This window comes from Triticum dicoccoides, chromosome 7A (assembly GCF_002162155.2).
Source record: "Triticum dicoccoides isolate Atlit2015 ecotype Zavitan chromosome 7A, WEW_v2.0, whole genome shotgun sequence".
In the NCBI taxonomy this organism is placed as follows: Eukaryota; Viridiplantae; Streptophyta; class Magnoliopsida; order Poales; family Poaceae; genus Triticum; species Triticum dicoccoides.
The window spans coordinates 585,389,601-585,409,556 of NC_041392.1; the positions used below are offsets into that span (position 1 = coordinate 585,389,601).

At 43.9% G+C, this 19,956-nt stretch overlaps 1 long non-coding RNA gene across 1 annotated transcript; it reads right to left on the bottom strand.

The window, feature by feature from the left end:
- Window positions 1-216: 216 nt before the first annotated feature.
- Window positions 217-3,518, bottom strand: LOC119331044. The gene is made up of 2 exons (XR_005160371.1): window positions 2,894-3,518; window positions 217-1,371 (listed from the first exon to the last, which is right to left on the bottom strand). It is a non-coding gene; the product is annotated as an uncharacterized LOC119331044 (long non-coding RNA).
- Window positions 3,519-19,956: the final 16,438 nt, after the last annotated feature.

A 19,956-nucleotide genomic window follows, 5' to 3' on the forward strand; every position in this document is an offset into this window, starting at 1 on the left:
CTTATGTGCCACATCATCATCTAACATGGATCTGACATGTCAGCCCATGTAGCAATCAGCCCATCTAAGTTTTGTCCCACCAAATTTCAGTCCAGTCAAAGAGTGGTAGCCCATATAGTAATCAAACCATTTATAATTTAAGCTCATTCATTTCAGTTCAAGAGATTCACACATCTCTCATTTTCCATGAAAATTTTGAACCAATAAAGATTTGAGTGAAAGTACATGCTCCTGTCATTAGAAAAAGAAAATTACAACATATCCAAAAATACACCTGTAGAGGAGCGAAAAGAGAAGACCCAAAAACATTAATTTTACAAGCATGTCTCGAAGAACACTATGCTACTCTACAGCCAAGCACCGGCCCCATCAAGCGAGGCCACTCTTGTTCGGCCGCCACACACCAACCAGGGGTCATCCAACATTTATAGCAGCAAATCAACCCATCCACGCAAATGTTGTCAAAACGCATGTCTTTATTGTTGAAAATGCTCCCATAACCAATATCTGCCACATGATGAAAAGTATGCCGCGTTATAAAATATTACAGCCAGTAGGTTAATCTTACTTCACATTATCAAGTTCTGCATTTTTTTCACTCCCAGGATGCAAAGTAATGCCACAAATTAACAGAAGTGTGAAAAGAAACAACAGCTCACAAAAAAAAGGAATGATGAGCATGTATAGATCAATAGATTTGGTAGTAAACTCCGTTGCGCTTATATTACGCTTTCACTACAGTAAACTCGATAAGAAATGCAGCCCAGCTGAATATTGCGCATTGATGAGAATTTCTAGGCACTTTTCTCAAAATGTAAAAAAGGAATGTACCAATTCCATGATGATTATGTCTTAATGGAATATGTGTCTTTTCAGCTAGACAAAAACTGAATTCTAAAGCTAGCAGTTACACTGAATACAATGATGATTAATCTAGACACATACCGCTACCTCTTCTTTGTGCTTCCACTTACTCTGTTTTTCTCTGAACTCTAAAACTAGCATTGTCTCTATGTGTATACAGTAATTATAGAACACATACGTACCAATGAAGATTGAAGACAACACAAGAGGCCATACGATGGCCGGGCGAGGTTGAGCACGGCGGCACGTTGCCAAAAGTAGCACCATAATTCTCTTGAGATCTTTCGATTTAGATTCAGCAGGTAGAGGAGTAACATCTTTTGATTTATTCAGCAGGTTCAGAAATGTGCAACATCTCTTGATTCAAATTCAACAGGTTCAGAAGTACAAAACTTTTGGGAAAAATATATGGTTGTTTGTGAAGTCTTATGAAGGGTAATCTTACCAAACTCATACCTCATGGCCGTGTGTGCAAACTGGATGACTGCGTAGATGGGATTTTCCATGCTGTAGGAGGCAATGTGAGGATTAAAAATCTGGTCCATTATCAACCAAGACTCCATGCTATAACATCTCTAGTACTATACAGGACAGAGGATGATCAATGAAGAAATCACTACTTTGGCCACTATACAATCAAGATATGGAAATTGATTACTCTTTCAGCAGATGATATACTAAGAAGAAAGCTAGCAGGCAATCAAGCACCAACGTACCTCTCAATAAAATCAGCTGACAGAAATCATGAAAAAGAACAATTTATATTATCAAGATTATGTTAGTTAGGCTGGTGTATATGAACTCCTAAGGCACTTGGATGCATCCTCGTGGGGATAACAAAATTCATAGAGTTACTATTGACACAAATCTTCTTGCATTAACACTAAAAAATAAATTATATACTTTGATTAATCAGAAGTAAGAAACAGAAGAACTACAAAGTGAACTTTCTAAAACACTAACGGAAAGAAGTATACATGGAAGTATGTTTCTTTCATAGATATATGTGTCTTGTTTCAAACCAAGTGAAGACAATGTAATTACAGTAAATCGTTGTTTCCCCTTCCATCCTATCTGTAACTGGTAGTATTCTCATTCAAAATGGCTTGAACAGAAAGAAAAAAAGGGAAGTTAACCGAGCCACAAAGAAGATAATTTTGGCATCCAAACGAAAAGATATATGCAATACACAACGACTGGCAATTTTCTAGTTCTGGCGTACTTATCACGTAGTACTTTTTCTCCCTTTTCAATAAGAAAATACTATGAGGGTGACCTACATATATTTGTAAGATAATCTGACCTACATATATGAATGTTTTAGCATCTATTAAATCTTTTTAATTCACACACCAGGCTAAACATCCAGTTAGCCATACTTCTGTCTTATCTTACCAGGCTAAAGATCATCTTCAACTCTGGAGCTATTGCTGTAGCATTAAAAGGATGTTTTTGGGAATCATATCAGAGAAGGTTAATTCCAATTTTGCAAAAATCAAACAGACTAACACATGGATACGGCGCTACATATATACGATTACTTAGAATGATACATAATCCAGATAAACGGCTTGCACATTCTGACAATATGTGTGGTTTCTTGATATTTACGCACTTTATATGACATCCAAGTTTATAGCTATTTCCAGTTAATAATTAGACATTGTTTTGATTAATAATTAGGTTTTTTCTTAAGTACTACATACACGCATATGCAAAACAAGTCCATTCTAGCGAGATACAGAGTAGCAGTTGAATTACCAAAAGATCTGTACCAAAGCAACATGAAGACTGGTGCGTGTTAGAAAAAAATAGATATATCATACTGTATGGATTAGCACTAACTTGCCCAGATTAAAGTATGTGTAATAGTGAAAGAGAACCAGATCCACAACAGCAACTAATCATGCTCACATGTTCATCTCAGCAATTGAATCCACCTCTAAACTGAACAAAAAACATGATTCGTATTCAGAGTGCAAGAATCATCTAGATTTGGGCGTAAAAGGGGGAGATGGGAGAAGCTCACCGTGCTAGGAGGGTAGAATGCAGCCGACGGTGAGGTCGTCCATGCGCTACAGGATAGGGGGGCAAGAGGGTGCTGGACTTGCTGCTCCGCCTCCTCCGGCGAAGAGAGTTCGTTGGGAACAGCCGCATCGAGGAGCACATCATGTACGCCACTGGATGGGTGAAGAACGGGGGTTCAGGGGCTGGGCGTGCTTGTGTTGTACCGGTGCTCCCCCTTGGAGGTCGAGGAGGAGGAGCACCGGCGTTCGCCCCCACCGTCGTCGAGTAGGACAAGGCCACCGTGCCCGCCCTCGTCCGGGACCAGCGTCCGCAAGGTGCGCCGCGTCCGTGGATCCTGCGGGAGGAGGTCCTCCGCGCCGCCCTGCTGGAGGTGGGCCATCAGGAAGCGAGGGCGCGCGTGGGGGCGCTGTAGGCAAAGGAGAAGAGTCGCCGGAGATGCGCCGACGAGGAGGACGATGCTAGAGGCCGAAACCCTAGCACGGGTGTGGGTTATTGGCGAGCCGTAGAGGCCGGGAAGGGAGAATCTTGCCGGAGGGGAGGATGGAGCCGAGCGAGGCGAGCTCGGCGGTGTGCACCGCGCCGGCGATAGCCGCCGGAATCGCCGGAATCTGGAGTGGGCAGTTTGTGGCGGCTGAGGGAACGGAGGAGAGAATGGGGATTAGGTTAGATTATAGCTGGCTAAATGGGCCGGGCCAAACAGGCCAGCCCGCAAGCACGCCGGCACGGCACGGGCTAAACGGGCCGTGCCTGGCACGCGGCACGCCTTGGGCCGTGTCTGGGCCTGGAGCCTGGGCACGGCACGGCCCGTTTAATTTATATATATATATTTCAGATTTTTTTTATAGATGTATACGTAAAATATAGCCAATAGGCCTAAAAACCAGCCCAACAGAGTGAAAATATGCAGCCCAGTGTGCTAAACAGGCCATCGGGCCGGCCCGTTTACTAATCAGGCCGTGCTTGGGCCAACGAGCTGCGCCCGTGGGCCGGCACGGCACGGCCCGGCTATTAAACGTGCCACGGCGGGCCGTGCCGGGCCAGGCACGATTAGCACAGGTCGTGCCGTGCCGTGCCGGGCCGGCCCGTCTAGCCAGGTATGGGTTAGATGGGGCATTGACCGTGGGTTAAATAGGCTGGCTCCACAATTTTGCAATGGGCCGCGTTGGCGACTCAAAATTTTGCAACATTCAGATGGATTTCAGGTAAAGGTTGTGCCCCAACTGGACGCTGAGAGTCATTCTTAGCGAGTAGCTCATCATGCTTTTCAGCCTGAAGTAACATGTGAATAAGCTTGGAATAGACAGTGTAGTTACGAGCACGGTATTGCTGTTGGAGAATCCTATCTGAAGGGAGCATAATAGACAAAGTTTTCTCTATCTTCTCCCCCTCAGTAGGTTCCTTCTCACAAAAGCGCAGTTTGAAATATATCTTATGAACAGCATGATTATACTCACCAATGAACTTGAAATCCTGAAGACGGAGATGAGTCCAATCATGGAGTGCTTCTGGCAGGACTACTGCCTTACCTCGTTTTGAGGGCCAGAAACAGAGTACTAGGATATTCCTCCAGTAAATACTCAGACTTGAGATCTGGATGAATATGGTGCCTTATGATGAATAAAGCAGTATAGTTTTGCTGTTCTGTCAACGGCGTGGCCCCAGCCGGGAGAGGAGTCTCCGGGGGTTGTATTGCACGTGCTATCCCACGGGACGCAAGACTGATCTTGATGTCCATAGCCCATGTAGGGTAATTGTGGCTATTAAGGGCAAGCTCCTCAAACTCTTTGGCAGTCATCTTCGCCTACATGGGAAACTAGAGATAATTAATTTACGGATGGTAAATTAAAAACCATCATGGTTGTGTAATAAAAATGCAAAAATTTGATACTTAAGTGTAAACTTGAAAAATTCTCAACCTCAATTGTGTGAACATAACACTTTGAAGATCAATTAGATCTCACAGTAATAGGTTGCATGGTCATTACCTTGTGTATGCTACAATTTAGATATAAGGAACACACATTGAAGATGATCGTTTGTCGGGATTGATAAAGCGTAGACCTCATAGTAAGAGAGGATAGTCTGCAAATATGTAGTAGATCACAACTCATTACCTTGTGATTCCAAATAATATGAGGGAGAAATATTTAAAAATTTGCAAGTTTGATATGTGAGAGAAGGTCTCAATCGCAAAAATATGTTCAATAAAAATGAGATGTGGTAAACACATGGAACATGTCATTCTTCCCAGATAAAGTACTTTATTTATATTATAAATCCATTATATAATATAAACACACTAATAATTACACAAGTCCTAGTCCGATGTAATCTAGGACTGGACTAGTATGTAAGTAGCATTCAAACTAGGTACTAAACAGAGTCTAAAACTGCACCATATACAATAATTAGTACTAGACTAATAAAAATAGAGAGAGAAAAATGAAGTCCACGGCCAACAAGAGGCAGCCGGAGGACCCGCAGGCGCCTGCACGGCCTTTGGCGGGCCCAACCGCCGTCGCACCGCATAAGGCAGAGGGGGAGAGGGGGGTTACGGATACGGGTCGGATAATTCGATGCCCGCACCACCACTCGATCCCCTCCTCCGACACGGCGCTACCAGCGGGGGGAGCGGCCGCCGCCGCACCCATTGATCTCTAGTGGTCACCGGCTCGTCGCTGACGAGCCCTCCTCATCCGAAGAGGAGACGGTGATGGTGGAGGCCTGGCGCAGTGGAGTGGTGGCGAATCCGAGGTTCGCCGGAGCCCATGAGCCTGGGCGGCGGGTGCAGCAGCGGTCGAGGGCCGCGACGGCGCGCCCGAAGAGGCGGCCGAAGTGCTACTCCGCGCGGATGCTCGGGCCCGCAGTAGCCTCCAGTGGTGGTGGAGAGTTGAGGCCGGCACGTTCCATCCCTACTCCAAGGCGGATGACGCCGGAGGCTCCAGTGGGCGCTGACACGAAGCCAAGCGCGGCCTCTTCGTCCACAATGGCGCGCATCGGGATGGGCGCGTAACCCACGGCTCAGGCCGGTGGAGGAGGAGGTGGAGGCGGAGATCCGGGGGGCGATCCAGGCACAACGGCGGCCCCGTTCATTATCGGGGCGCTCGGGCCAACCACCATCCGAGGATCGAGCCCCATGTGCGCATGGCCATGGGCGTGGGGAGCACCGCAATGGCCACGTCCTGTGGCGTGGCGACCCTGTCTCGGGACGTGGTGAGCACCATAGGCACCTCTCCTAGCGCCACGGTGGTCGCATCCAGCGGCGCGATAGATAGCCTGGCGACGGAATCATCGGAGTCTACCCAGTCCGTGGAAACGGTGACCGTAGCGACGGCCATCCTCATGGATCAAGCGGAGGAAGGAGACGAGGCTCGGCATCTCACCGGCGGCGAGTGCTCTTTCCCTCCCTTTCTTTTCTCTTTCGCTCTTCGCTGGTTGTTCTACGTGCGTGATAACGTGTTTGAGATCGAAAGTGAAATCTCTGTATCGATTGATGGTTACAAGCGCTACTTATACCATCTGGAGAGACGCGATCGAAGGGAGGCGTCAGTTCTAGAGGGCAGGAGCAAGAAGGTGTCTGTGCGGGACAAACCGCACGACGGTTTGGGCAAGGGGGGATTTTCCCCTAGTTACAAATTGTAATTAATTCTAACACTGGGTACGCGATGAGCTCCCCTATGGCGTCTGTACCATATGCCGGTGACAGTGAGTGTTGGCCGGGGTGAAAACATGTTCTGTCTTTGGGTAGACTTGCAGCAACGAAGTTTGTCCCCTTCTTGAAGGCGTCGTCGTGGCTCTCATTGCTAGTCGTGCTCCAAACCCTGATCCTCAGATGAGGCGATGGTGGCGCTCCGGTGTTCGTGACCTTTCTGAAGGTGTCGTCTTGGAGCTCACAGTTCATCGTATGCGGCTTCGTCTCTTTGCGATGGTGTGTCCCTGGTTGAGAACCCTGGTAGCTCTTGTTGTGGTAGGGGTGATGTTGTTGCGCTCAGCTCCTTTGTATCACATGTGTGTGTGTTCTGGTGACATGTGTTTGTTTCGGGTTGTTGATGATCATTGCTTTATATATAAAGCAAGACGAAAGACAAAGCTGTGAAACCTTTCTTTTTCTTTTTTTACTTTTGGATACACATCGGCACACCGCCATCCATCCCAATAATGTCACAGTCGTCTGAACAAATTTCAAGTCAACCCAGAACAACACCATTCGACTGCAAACACAAAAAACCAAGACTTGTTTGTTTCATACTAAACATTTGCACAATGACCAAAATATGTCAATGGATATCTGCTAGCAAGAGCAACCAATCAAAGGCAGTGAGGATGGGTGCCCTAAGTTGCTGTATTTTATGTCGTTAGAACAAGTAAGCATGTTACTGCACATAATCAAAAAGTTGCAACTAAACCAACAAATAAACAAAGACGATCCAAATTTTAATTGGAGAAGGGCATAAATTCCATTTGTTGAAAACCAGTAATGCCAATTCAATTTCAGCTAAATAAAACATGCAGAGTTATCGTTCAGATTACATGGCCAAAAGCCAAAGGAAAATCTTAATACTTTATTTAGCAGAAATTAGATATGATCACAAGATATGTGCATAATCTGAACAAGCAAGATGAGCAAGGAAAAGTAAACTACATAGGATGACAAGATGCAGTGCAACAACAGATTAAAGATTGCTCAAGATAATTACATCAGATCCCTAGACTCATGGTACATCACTTTGGCACTATGCATCGTAAACATGGAGAACCACATTCATCACAACTTTGCAGGGCAGGTTGACTGAAATATTGTCATACAAAGAATGAAGTTAAAAGGTTTTCCCTAGAACATCTTTTGCACGTAGAAAAATGATAAGGTTAATCAATGTGTTCAGTTGTTGGATTTATAGAAGGTGGTATTACTTATGGATTCACATAATTATTATAGGTATTTCTGATCAAAATAAACTATCGTACAAGTGCAAATCATGGTGTAAAGTTTCATACAACATGTGGTTATTCATTCTGAAAAATATCCTGCAGTTATATTCACCCCCTGAACTTGCCAATCAAATTCCATGAAGTTTATAAGTTCAGTCACAAAAATAGAGCAGAAACTGTGAAGATTGTCACCTCTAAACTTTACGGACAACAATCAGTTGACACCAAACACATGACAAAAGGATAAAAAATGCATCAAACAATTTTACTTCTGGGATCATACAAAGGAAACATGGATTCTAAGGCTCGTGCTATAAGCTTAAGTATCATGCCCATTAAGTACAATAGTAAGACGAACCCAGTGGCCACAAAAACAGGCAGGACTGCTTCAATCCCACATACCAAATGAACATGAAAAACTATTGATAGCAAACCAGTCACAGTAAACAGGCAATAAGAAAACAGAAGGGTAAGTGGACTTATTCGTGATAGTGGAGGTAATCACACCTTCGTGTTATGAAGAATGAAGTTAAAAGGTTTGCCTATAACAGCAAAGCAAGATAGGTCGAAAACCCTTGGACATCCTTTGCATGTAGAAAATTGAGGCAGTTAATCAATGTGTTCAGTTGTTGCAACATTATAGATGCAGATGGTATTACCTTTGAATTCACATAAATATAGGTCTATGTGGTAAAAAATGACAAAATCAACTACCAAACAAGTGCATGTCATATGCTGTAAAGTTTCATACAACATGTTGGTTATTCATTCTCAAAAATATCCTGCCGCTATCTTTAGCCCTTGAACTCGCCAATCAAATTCCATGAAGTTTATAAGTTTAGCCACAAAAAATGAAGAGGATAAATAAGCATCAACTGATTTTGCTTCTGGGATCATACAAAGGAAACATGGATTCTAAGGCTCATGCTATGAGCTTAAGCGTCATGGCGATTAAGTACAATAGTAGGACGAACCTCATAGCCACAAAAATAGGCAGGTCTGCGTCAATCCCCCATACCAAACAAACATGAAAATCTACGACAGCAAACCAGTCAGCAATCAGGCAATTACAAATCAACAGCATGCATATGCTTTTATTATTACACATACACACACAAAATCTTGCTTCACCACATGACAAGATACCATGTATGTAGTGTGTAGTTAAAGCCATGAATGAGAGAATAGAAGGTAAGTGGACTTATTTGTGATAGTGGAGGTAATCACACCCTTAGTGTTATGAGTTCACAATGAGCCTCAAAAGCATCTGAGGTATAATCCAGATTGTGGCCAGGTTCCTGCAGTAGAAGATATCTTAGACCTCCAAAAAGATTCAGATTTGGCATGAAACTGTACAACGTCAACACAGGCTAGTAACACATACTACTATTGCCAAAAGCTGCACAGGAACAAATTTTGATCTATACTCTTGCTCACAATGAGCCTGCTTAGTACATTGCCTATGATATATTTTCTATTTCAGCCAACTGGCCCTGCCAAGATTTGTGACCAATGTGATACCCCGAATCGAAGAGCAACATAACAGAGAGATTCAATAACATGAGTGGCATAAAAATAACACTAGGAGAATAGTAAAGAGAATTAAGTTAAAAGGTATGGCTATAATAGCAGAGCAAGATCCGTTTAAAACACTAGGACATCTTTGTTGGAAATATGCCCTAGAGGCAATAATAAATTAGTTATTATTATATTTCCTTGTTCATGATAATCGTTTATTATCCATGCTATAATTGTATTGATAGGAAACTCAGATACATGTGTGGATACATAGACAACACCATGTCCCTAGTAAGCCTCTAGTTGACTAGCTCGTTGATCAATAGATGGTTACGGTTTCCTGACCATGGACATTGAATGTCATTGATAACGGGATCACATCATTAGGAGAATGATGTGATGGACAAGACCCAATCCTAAGCATAGCACTAGATCGTGTAGTTCGTATGCTAAAGCTTTTCTAATGTCAAGTATCATTTCCTTAGACCATGAGATTGTGCAACTCCCGGATACCGTAGGAGTGCTTTGGGTGTGCCAAACGTCACAACGTAACTGGGTGACTATAAAGGTGCATTACAGGTATCTCCGAAAGTGTCTGTTGGGTTGGCACGAATCGAGACTGGGATTTGTCACTCCGTGTAAGCGGAGAGGTATCTCTGGGCCCACTCGGTAGGACATCATCAGAATGTGCACAATGTGATCAAGGAGTTGATCACGGGATGATGTGTTATGGAACGAGTAAAGAGACTTGCCGGTAACGAGATTGAACAAGGTATAGGGATACCGACGATCGAATCTCGGGCAAGTACAATACCGCTAGACAAAGGGAATTGTATACGGGATTGATTAAGTCCTTGACATCGTGGTTCATCCGATGAGATCATCGTGGAACATGTGGGATCCAACATGGGTATCCAGATCCCGCTGTTGGTTATTCACCGGAGAACGTCTCGGTCATGTCTGCATGTCTCCCAAACCCGTAGGGTCTACACACTTAAGGTTCGATGACGCTAGGGTTATAAAGGAAGTTTGTATGTGGTTACCGAATGTTGTTCGGAGTCCCGGATGAGATCTTGGACGTCACGAGGAGTTCCGGAATGGTCCGGAGGTAAAAATTTATATATGGGAAGTCCTGTTTTGGTCACCGGAAGAGTTTCGGGGTTTATCGGTAATGTACCGGGACCACCGGGAGGATCCCGGGGGTCCACCAAGTGGGGCCACCTGCCCCAGAGGTTTGCATGGGCCAAGGGTGGTGAGGGATCAGCCCCTAAGTGGGCTGGTGCGCCTCCCACAAAGCCCAAGGGGCAGCTAGGAGGAAAAAAGGGGGAAACCCTAGGCTTAGATGGGCCTAAGGCCCACCCTAGGGGGCGCCTCCCTCTCTCCCCCTCTTGGCCGCCCCCTTGCTCCCCATCTAGGGCTGCCGCCCCCCTAGGGGTGGGAACCCTAGAGGGGGTGCAGCCCCTCCCCTTCCCCTATATATATGAGGCCTAGGGCTGCCCATAAGACACACGATTCGATCTCTCGTTGTTGCAGCCCTGCATCCCTCTCTTCCTCCTCTTCTGTGGTGCTTGGCGAAGCCCTGCAGGATTGCCACGCTCCTCCATCACCACCACGCCGTTGTGCTGCTGCTGGACGGAGTCTTCCTCAACCTCTCCCTCTCTCCTTGCTGGATCAAGGCATGGGAGACGTCTTCGGGCTGTACGTGTGTTGAACGCGGAGGTGCCGTCCGTTCGGCACTTGGTCATCGGTGATTTGGATCACGACGAGTACGACTCCATCAACCCCGTTCACTTGAATGCTTCCGCTTAGCAATCTACAAGGGTATGTAGATGCACTCTCCTTCCCCTCGTTGCTAGTCTCTCCATAGATAGATCTTGGTGACACGTAGGAAAATTTTGAATTTCTGCTACGTTCCCCAACAGTGGCATCATGAGCTAGGTTTATGCGTAGATTCTATGCATGAGTAGAACACAAAGTAGTTGTGGGCGTTGATTTTGTTCAATATGCTTGCCGTTACTAGTCTTATCTTGATTCGGCGGCATCGTGGGATGAAGCGGCCCGGACCGACCTTACACGTACTCTTACGTGAGACCGGTTCCACCGACTGACATGCACTAGTTGCATAAGGTGGCTGGCGGGTGTCTGTCTCTCCCACTTTAGTCGGATCGGATTCGATGAAAAGGGTCCTTATGAAGGGTAAATAGCAATTGGCATATCACGTTGTGGTCTTTGCGTAGGTAAGAAACGTTCTTGCTAGAAACCCATAGCAGCCACGTAAAACATGCAAACAACAATTAGAGGACATCTAACTTGTTTTTGCAGGGTATGCTATGTGATGTGATATGGCCAAAGGATCTGATGAATGATATATGTGATGTATGAGATTGATCATGTTCTTGTAATAGGAATCACGACTTGCATGTCGATGAGTATGACAACCGGCAGGAGCCATAGGAGTTGTCTTTATTTATTTATGACCTGCGTGTCAACTTAAACGTCATGTAATTACTTTACTTTATTGCTAAAGCATTACCCATGGTAGTAGAAGTAATAGATGACGTGACAACTTCATGAAGACACGATGATGGAGATCATGATGATGGAGATCATGATGATGGAGATCATGGTGTCATGCCGGTGACAAGATGATCATGGAGCCCCGAAGATGGAGATCAAAAGGAGCACTATGATATTGGTCATATCATGTCACTATTTGATTGCATGTGATGTTTATCATGTTTATACATCTTATTTGCTTAGAACGACGGTAGTAAATAAGATGATCCCTCATTAAAATTTCAAGAAAGTGTTCCCCCTAACTGTGCACCATTGCGACAGTTCATTGTTTCAATGCACCACGTGATGATCGGGTGTTTGATTCAGACGTTTACATACAACGGGTGTAAGACAGATTTACACATGCAAACACTTAGGTTGACTTGACGAGCCTAGCATGTACAGACATGTCCTCGGAACACAAAAGACCGAAAGGTCGAGCATGAGTCGTATAGAAGATACAATCAGCATGAAGATGTTCACCGATGTTGACTAGTCCGTCTCACGTGATGATCGGACACGGCCTAGTTGACTCGGATCATGTAATCACTTAGATGACTAGAGGGATGTCTATCTGAGTGGGAGTTCATAAGATGAACTTGTTTATCCTGAACATAGTCAAAAGAATTTTGCAAATTATGTCGTAGCTCGCGCTCCAGTTCTACTGTTTAGATATATTCCTAGAGAAAATTTAGTTGAAAGTTGATAGTAGCAATTATGCGGGCTAGGTCCGTAAACTGAGGATTGTCCTCATTGCTTCATAGAAGGCACATGTCCTTAATGCACCCTCAGTGTGCTGAACCTCGAACGTTGCCTATAGATGTTGCGAACATCTGACATACACATTTTGATAACTACGTGATAGTTCAGTTAAATGGTTTAGAATTGAGGCACCGAAGACGTTTTGAAACGTCGCGAAACATATGAGATGTTTCGAGGGCTGAAATTGGGATTTCAGGCTCGTGCCCACATCAAGAGGTATAAGACCTCCGACGATTTTCTTAACCTACAAACTAAGGGAGAAAAGCTCAATTGTTGAGCTTGTGCTCAGATTGTCTGAGTACAACAATCATTTGAATCGAGTGGGAGTTGATCTTCCAGATGAGATAGTGATGTTTCTCCGAAGTCATTACCACCAAGCTGCTAGAGCTTCGTGATGAACTATAATATGTCGGGGACATATATGATGATCCTTGAGATATTTGCGATGTTTGACACCACAAAAGTAGAAATCAAGAAGGAGCATCAATTGTTGATGGTTTATGAAACCACTAGTATCAAGAAGGGCAAGGGCAAGAAGGGATACTTCATGAAACGGCAATTCAGCTGCTGCTCTAGTGAAGAAACCCAAGGTTGAACCCAAACCCGAGACTAAGTGCTTCTATAATAAGGGGAACAGCCACTGTAGCGGAATTACCCTAGATACTTGGTAGATTAGAAGGCTGGCAAGGTCGATAGAAGTATATTGGATATACATTGCGTTGATGTGTACTTTACTAGTACTCTTAGTAGCACCAGGGTATTAGATACCGGTTCGGTTGCTAAGTGTTAGTAACTCGAAATAAAAGCTACGGAATAAACGGAGATTAGCTAAAGGTGAGCTGATGATATGTGTTGGAAGTGTTTCCAATGTTGATATGATCAAGCATCGCACGCTCCCTCTACCATCGAGATTGGTGTTTGCGTTGAGCATAGACATGATTGGATTATGCCTATCACAATACGGTTATTCATTTAAGGAGAATAACGGTTACTCTGTTTATTTGAATAATACCTTCAATGGTCTTGCACCTAAAATGAATGGTTCATTGAATCTCGATCGTAGTGATACACATGTTCATGCCAAAAGATAGTAATGATAGTACCACCTACTTGTGGCACTGCCACTTAAGTCATATCGGTATAAAACGCATGAAGAAGCTCCATGTTGATGGATCTTTGGGCTCACTCGTTTTTGAAAAGTTTGAGACATGCGAACCATGTCTATTGGTGTATATGCATGAAGAAACTCCATGCAAATGGACCGTTTGGACTCACTTGATTTTGAATCACTTGAGACATGCAAATCATACCACATGGGCAAAATGATTGAAAGCCTCTTTTTCAGTAAAATGGAACTAGAAAGCAACTTGTTGGAAGTAATACATTTTGATGTGTGCAGTCCAATGAGTGCTGAGGCATGTAGTGGATATCGTTATGTTCTTACTTCACAGATGATTTGAGTAAATGTTGAGTATATTTACTTGATGAATCACGAGTCTGAATTATTGAAAGGTTCAAGTAATTTCAGGGTGAAGTTGAAAGATCGTCATGACAAGAGGATAAAAGATCTATGATATGATCATAGAGATGAATATCTAAATTACGAGTTTGGCACAGAATTAAGACATTGTGGAAATTGTTTCACAACTAATACAGCCTGGAACACCATAGTGTGATGGTGTGTCTGAACATCATAACTGCACCCTATTGGATATGATGCATACCATGATGTCTCTTATCAAATTACCACGATAGTTTATGGGTTAGGCATTAGAGACAATCACATTCACTTTAAAAGGGGCACCACGTAATTCCGATGAGATGACACCGTATGAACTATGGTTTAGAGAAACCTAAGCTGTCATTTCTTAAAAGTTTGGGGCTGCGACACTTATGTGGAAAAGTTTCAGGCTGATAAGCTCAAACCCAAAGCGGATAAATGCATCTTCATAGGACACCCAAAATAGTTGGGTATACCTCCTGTCTCAGATCCGAAAGCAATTGTTTCTGGAATCGGGTCCTTTCTCGATGAAAAGTTTCTCTAGAAAGAATTGAGTGGGAGGATGGTGGAGACTTGATGAGGTTATTGAACCGTCTCTTCAACTAGTGTGTGGCAGGGCACAAGAAGTTGTTCCTGTGGCACCTACACCAATTGAAGTGGAAGCTTATGATATTGATCATGAGACTTCGGATCAAGCCACTCCCAAACCTCGTAGGATGACAAGGATGCGTACTACTTCAGAGTGGTACGTAATCCTTTCTTGGAAGTCATGTTGCTAGACAACAATGAACCTACGAGCTATGGAGAAGCGATGGTGGGCCTGGATTCCGATAAATGGCTCAAGGCCATAAAATCCGAGAGAGGATCCATGTATGAAAATGAAGTGTAGACTTTGGAAGAACTACTTGATGGTCGTAAGGCTATTAGGTACAGATGGATTTTAAAAGGAAGACGGACGATGATGGTAAATGTCACCATTAAGAAAGCCCGACTTGTCGTTAAGATGTTTTCTGACAAGTTCAAGGAGTTGACTACGGTGAGACTTTCTCACTCGTAGCGATGCTAAGAGTCTGTTGGAATTATATTACCGTTACTGCATTATTTATGAAATCTTGCAGATAGGATGTCAAAACATTGTTTCCTCGACGATTTTCTTGAGGAAAGGTTGTATGTGATACAACCGGAAGGTTTTGTCAATCCTGAAAGATGCTAATAAGTATGCAAAGCTCCAGCAATCCTTCTAAGGACTGGAGTGAGCATCTCGGAGTTGGAATGTATGCTTTGATGATGATCAAAGATTTTGGGTTTGTACAAAGTTTATGAGAAACTTGTATTTCCAAAGAAGTGAGTGGGAGCACTATAGAATTTCTGATGAGTATATGTTGTTGACATATTGTTGATCAGAATGACGTAGAATTTCTGGAAAGCATATAGGGTTATTTGGAAAGTGTTTTTCAATGGAAAGCCTGGATTAAGCTACTTGAACATTGAGCATCAAGATCTATAAGGATAGATCAAAACGTTTAATGGTACTTTCAAATGAGCACATACCTTGATATGATCTTGAAGGTGTTCAAGATGGATCAGTCAAAGAAGGAGTTCTTGCCTGAGTTGTAAGGTATGAAGTTAAGACTTAAAGCTCGACCACGGCAGAATAGAGAGAAAGGACGAAGGTCGTCCCCTATGCTTAAGACGTAGGCTCTTCAGTATGCTATGCTGTGTACCGCACCTGAAGTGTGCCTTGCCATGAGTCAGTCAAGGGGTACAAGAGTGATCCATGAATGGATCACAGGACAGCGGTCAAAGTTATCCTTAGTAACTAGTGGACTAAGGAATTTTCTCGATTATGGAGGTGGTAAAAGAGTTCGTCGTAAAGGGTTACGTCGATGCAAGCTTAACACCTATCCGGATAGCTCTGAGTAGAGATACCAGATACGTATAATGGAGCAACAATTTAGAATAGCTCCAAGTAGAACAATTATTTGGAATAGCTCCAAATAGAGCGTGGTAGCTGCATCTAGGAGATGACATAGAGATTTGTAAAGCACACACGGATCTGAAAGGTCCAGACCCGTTGACTATAACCTCTCTCACAAGCAACATGATCAAACCCAGAACTCATTGAGTGCTAATCACATAGTGATGTGAACTAGATTATTGACTCTAGTAAACTCTTTGGATGTTGGTTACATGGCGATGTGACCTGTGAGTGTTAATCACATGGCGATGTGAACTAGATTACTGACTCTAGTGCAAGTGGGAGACTGTTGGAAATATGCCCTAGAGGCAATAATAAATTAGTTATTATTATATTTCCTTGTTCATGATAATCATTTATTATCCATGCTATAATTGTATTGATAGGAAACTCAGATACATGTGTGGATACATAGACAACACCATGTCCCTAGTAAGCCTCTAGTTGACTAGCTCGTTGATCAATAGATGGTTACGGTTTCCTGACCATGGACATTGAATGTCATTGATAACGGGATCACATCATTAGGAGAATGATGTGATGGACAAGACCCAATCCTAAGCATAGCACTAGATCGTGTAGTTTGTATGCTAAAGTTTTTCTAATGTCAAGTATCATTTCCTTAGACCATGAGATTGTGCAACTCCCGGATACCGTAGGAGTGCTTTGGGTGTGCCAAACGTCACAACGTAACTGGGTGACTATAAAGGTGCATTACAGGTATCTCCGAAAGTGTCTGTTGGGTTGGCACGAATCAAGACTGGGATTTGTCACTCCGTGTAAGCGGAGAGGTATCTCTGGGCCCACTCGGTAGGACATCATCAGAATGTGCACAATGTGATCAAGGAGTTGATCACGGGATGATGTGTTACGGAACGAGTAAAGAGACTTGCCGGTAACAAGATTGAACAAGGTATAGGGATACCGATGATCGAATCTCGGGCAAGTACAATACCGCTAGACAAAGGGAATTGTATACGGGATTGATTAAGTCCTTGACATCGTGGTTCATCCGATGAGATCATCGTGGAACATGTGGGAGCCAACATGGGTATCCAGATCCCGCTGTTGGTTATTGACCGGAGAACGTCTCGGTCATGTCTGCATGTCTCCCGAACCCGTAGGGTCTACACACTTAAGGTTCGATGACGCTAGGGTTATAAAGGAAGTTTGTATGTGGTTACCGAATGTTGTTCGGAGTCCCGGATGAGATCCCGGACGTCACGAGGAGTTCCAAAATGGTCCGGAGGTAAAGATTTATATATGGGAAGTCCTGTTTTGGTCACCGGAAGAGTTTCGGGGTTTATCGGTAATGTACCGGGACCACCGGGAGGGTCCCGGGGGTCCACCAAGTGGGGCCACGTGCCCCGGAGGTTTGCATGGGCCAAGGGTGGTGAGGGATCAGCCCCTAAGTGGGCTGGTGCGCCTCCCACAAAGCCCAAGGGGCAGCTAGGAGGAAAAAAAGGGGGAAACCCTAGGCTTAGATGGGCCTAAGGCCCACCCTAGGGGGCGCCTCCCTCTTTCCCCCTCTTGGCCGCCCCCTTGCTCCCCATCTAGGGCTGCCTCCCCCCTAGGGGTGGGAACCCTAGAGGGGGCGCAGCCCCTCCCCTTCCCCTATATATATGAGGCCTAGGGCTGCCCATAAGACACACGATTCGATCTCTCGTTGGTGCAGCCCTGCATCCCTCTCTTCCTCCTCTTCTGTGGTGCTTGGCGAAGCCCTGCAGGATTGCCACGCTCCTCCATCACCACCACGCCGTTGTGCTGCTGCTGGACGGAGTCTTCCTCAACCTCTCCCTCTCTCCTTGCTGGATCAAGGCATGGGAGACGTCTTCGGGCTGTACGTGTGTTGAACGCGGAGGTGCCGTCCGTTCGGCACTTGGTCATCGGTGATTTGGATCACGACGAGTACGACTCCATCAACCCCGTTCACTTGAACGCTTTCGCTTAGCGATCTACAAGGGTATGTAGATGCACTCTCCTTCCCCTTGTTGCTAGTCTCTCCATAGATAGATCTTGGTGACACGTAGGAAAATTTTGAATTTCTGCTACGTTCCCCAACAATCTTTTCCATGTAGAAAAACGAGGGAGTAAATCGATGTGTTTATTTGTTGCAAAATTATAGATACAGATGACATCACTTATGAATTCACATAAATATAGGTCTTTGTGGTCAAAATGACAAAATCAACTACCATACAAGTGCATGTCATGGTGTAAAGTTTCATTCAACATTTGACTATTCATTCTGAAAATATCTTTCAGCTATCTTCACCCCTTGAACATGGCAATGTAATTCCATAAAGGTTTATAAGTGCAGCCACAAACATAGAGCAGCAACTATGAAGATTGACACCTATAAACTTATAGGACAACAAAAAAGCATGACAAAATGATAAAGAATGACCGACTCTACTTCTGGGATCATACTCCCTCCGTCCACGAACAAGTGTACATCTACCTTTTGTCCTAGGTCAAAGTTTTCAAAATTTGACCAACTTTATAGAAAAGAGCAGTGACATATATGACATCAAATTGGTATATTATGAAAGTACATTTCAAAACGGATCTAGTGATACTAATTTAGTGCCATAAATGCTGCTACTTTTCCCTATAAAGTTGGTCAAAATTTGAAAACTTTGACTTAAGACAAAAGCTAGAACTACACTTATTCGCGGACGGAGGGAGTAGGAAGGAAACATGGATTGTAAGACTCGGGCTATGAGCTTAAGTATCATGGCGATTAAGTACAATGGTAAGGCGAACCCTGTAGCCACAAAAATAGGCAGGACTGCATCAATCCCACGTACCAAATAAACAAGAAAAACTATGACAACAAACCAGTCAACAATCAGGCAATAACAAATCAACAGCATGCATGTGCTTTTGTTACAAACACACACACACACACACACACACACACACACACACACACACAAAAGAAACCCTTGCATCACCACATGACAAGATAACACCATGTATTTAGTTCGTATGAATGAGAAAACAGAAGGAAGTGGACTTATTAGTGATAGTGGAGGTAATCACACCTTAGTGTTATGACTTCAGATTGAGCTTCACCAGCTTCTGAGCTATCATCCAGATTGTGGCCAGGCTCATGTAAATGTTCTGCAGTAGAACCTATCTTAGACCTCCAAAAAGAATCAGATTTGGCATTAACTTATAGAAAGTCAATACAGACTAGTAACACATTCAGACATACTACTATTGCCAACAGCAGCACGATAGTATAACTTTGCTCATAAAGAGCCTCACTTGTCAGATATCCTGCCTGCAACTGCAATTTTCAAACAGTTAAACCAAGGATAATTATGAATCTAATGCCAGCATTTCCTAGGATGCAATCCTAAAACAGTTAAACCAACCAGCCGTGCCACGATCTGTGATGATTGCGAACCCGGAATTGAAGAGCAACGTAACAGAGGGATTCAATAACATGAGTGACACACAAATAACACTAGGAGAATAGTAAAGAGAATGAAGTTAAAAGGTTTGGCTATAATAGCAGAGCAAGATCTGTTGAAAACCCTCGGGCATCATTTGCATGTAGAAAAATGAGGCAGTAAATTGATGTGTTCAGTAGTTGCCAAATTATAGATGCAGATGGCATTACCTTTGAATTCATATAAATATAGGTCTACTATCTCTGCTCCTATAAAAATGGGAGTTGGTGATGATGGTGTGTCTGCCTTGGTGCAATCTATACCGTTCGATCTGGTATCTGAGGCTGGGATTGAGACTTTGTGCCATCATCTGAACAAGAGCACGGATAGCATGGAGGTTTCTCTCGCCAAGCAGATTC